Source organism: Triticum urartu, chromosome 6A, assembly GCF_056163025.1.
Source record: "Triticum urartu cultivar PI428250 chromosome 6A, HENAU_Tu73, whole genome shotgun sequence".
NCBI classification, from domain to species: Eukaryota; Viridiplantae; Streptophyta; class Magnoliopsida; order Poales; family Poaceae; genus Triticum; species Triticum urartu.
Window position 1 is genome coordinate 571,183,051 of NC_141878.1, and position 2,991 is coordinate 571,186,041.

Consider the following 2,991-nt stretch of genomic DNA (forward strand, 5'->3'; position numbering starts at 1 on the left):
ATTCGTGAGGAGAGTTTTATCCCACGCCAATTCCCATCATATGCCAAACAAGGGAATGGGAGTAAAAATCTACTTCCCATGCCTAATCCCTTCATAAACATCCTTGTGCAAACTCCCATGCACTTGTCCAAGTGTTTACCAAACAGGCTGTTGATATCATTGGAAAGGGTTACATGCATGTTACAAGCATGTTGTGCCGCAAGACGCGGATCTTGTGGCCTAAACTGGGTAACAGATTAACGAATCTTAGTGGGTACTAGTAAAAAACTGACTCCACTTCACTCCAAATGAGCTGGACTAATAGATTAACTACTGACTCCACTTGACTTCACTGTCAGGCAATTTGGCTTAAGAGGATGCTTGGATGCGTTTTAGTCTCATGACTACAAGTAGTGGGATTAAAACTTGCTAGCCTCACTCATGCTTGGATCCAAATACTAAAGAGACTAAAATCAAGTTAATGAGCATTTATTATCCTCCAAACCCTCTAATCCAGAACTCGCATGTGTTAAAAGAGAGGAGTTAAATGAGGAGAGAGAGGACTAATCCACATTTTAGTAGGGGTACCCCTGACTAAAAATTTTTAGTCTCAAGACTAGTTTTAGCCCCTCTTTAGTCAGGGGTGCTTGGAACTTTAGCCTCTTAAAGATACTATTTTTAGTCAGACTAAAATAAGTCCCTTGGATCCAAGCACCTCTAAACCGCTCATTTGGGGTAATGTCAACAGACAATTATATTACAACAAAAATTCATCACACACCATCACAGTCAGCAGTGTGACCCGCTAGTATGGTGCCACTGATAATAGGTTATTAGTGCCGTGCCTAAACCAACACACCACTAATATTCCAGATACTAGTTGTGTGCCCTCAAATTGGTACACCATTAGTATTTTGATTACCAGTGGCGTTCCCCTCAAATTCGAAACGCCTGGAACTCTATATTCCTAGCCGAATTTGACAATTCTTTAAAAAAAAAACTCTATATGGATATTTCCTTGTGACTTTTCAAGAGTTTTTACACATAGAAAATTAAATATATTTGACCTTAAAGTTAACTAAATGAAGCATCTAGATGTGGTAACATAATAGTGTAAAATTCATGAAGAAATGAAAGTATTGTTTGAATAACATTTTATAGTTATCAAAATCATCTTAGAACTATTGGATGAACAAAAGATATAGTTGGAATCATGTATTTAAATGAACTATATGGAGTACATTTTATTAATATGAGATATTTAAAATTGTGTCAGAATATCATGAAATCCTTTATAAACTTCCAATAATATGAAAAACTACCATAATTATATCATATTATTTGAATGAGTAAAATACCTAATCAAAGTTCAGACATTCATGTGTATATATGCGAAGACCCTAGTTAGACTACTTATGTTCACATACGTGACACAACGAAAGCTCTACAAACCTAAAAACATGTTCAAAACAAAGCCTAAACACATAAATCCTAAATTCTAAACTGTAAACTAAATCCAAATTATATTCGAGGGTATAGATGGATTACAAGTACACTTAGTACTGACATATGCTAAACAAGTATTACTCATTGACCGGTGTCAAACAAGCGACAACCAGTAGTTTGTGTTGAAATATATTGCCCGCCACTCTTCATCAGTTCGGACTTGTGAAATAACTGGGTAGAGCATGAATTCAATAGTTTGGCCAGTTAATGATGTTCATCTTATTACAGACAAGCCGAAATAACAGTGCGGTTAGTAGATTGTGTAGGCCCAATCTAGCAAGAACACACATATGGATCGAGCCGGAATCCATAGCAACACGGAAATTTAGAGGAACAAACAAAATTAGGAGTACAACACAACACGGATGCATCCTGCGGGCGGCGGTAGCTAGCTTCCTCCCCGGCCGGCTAGCTTGCACATCATCCATCCGTTGGGCCGGCTGAACTTGCCCGGCTGCATCAATCTACTTGCTCCCACTGGCACTACAGCTAGACGGCGAATCCGGCGTGGTGTTGCACATGCTGACGCACTCGGTGTTGCACGACTTCTTGGTCGCCTCCTTGCAGGACTGGCATGTCGGCTTCTCGGAGGAGGCGGCGGCGGGGACGCCGCAGAGACCGTTGCACGCCGCTGACTCGAGGTAGGAGCACGCGGTCCCGCAGAGCGAGTCACAGTCCCGCGGCGCCGTCCGCCGCACGGACGACGCGGCGAGCACGACGCAGAGGACGATGGCCCCCAGCTTAAGCACGGATGAGACCGTCACGGAAGAAGCCATGGATGGATGGAGCTAAGTTGAAAGAGGACAAAGAGTACTATAGGTAGACTGAGATGCAAACAAGACGTCGGACAATGGTATTTTATTGAGGTAATATCACAGATGGTGCTTAAACTTACCATTGATGTTCATTTTAGTGCTTGAAGTTGAAAAATATACTGAACTGGTTTCAAAACTTGGCACGAGCGTGCAAATACGGTGCTAATCCTATTAGTAGACATTTTTATGCTGACGTGGCACCGTAATTCGCTTAGCATGCACAGACAACCTCGCCCTAGCAAACTGGAACTACTCGCCCATACGTTTTCTCGTGCCTATTAATGAAAATAGATCCTTTTTTTAGAATAATGAAAACATTTCCTATTTTGTTAGATAAAGAAACAAGTTAGTGGGTTATAATGGCCTGCTGCAGTGCAGCTCAGTTTGCGCATGTTAGTTTGATTTAGAAATTTGTAAAAAAAAGTTTGTTAATTATAATCACAGTAATAAAAATACATTTCAAATATTTGTGCTTCAAATTTTTTATAAATACATATAAATTAAATAACTAAATTGTTCATGTAATTTAAAAAAATAGTCATCTATTTACATGTGATTTATAATTAAAGCTTTTAGTAAATAAATTTTCTAAATTGTTTAGTATATGAAAAAATAATTATAAAAAACTTAATTTTTTGAGTAAATTCCAAACGATTATGCATGCTTGGATTATGATTAAATGAAAAAAAGT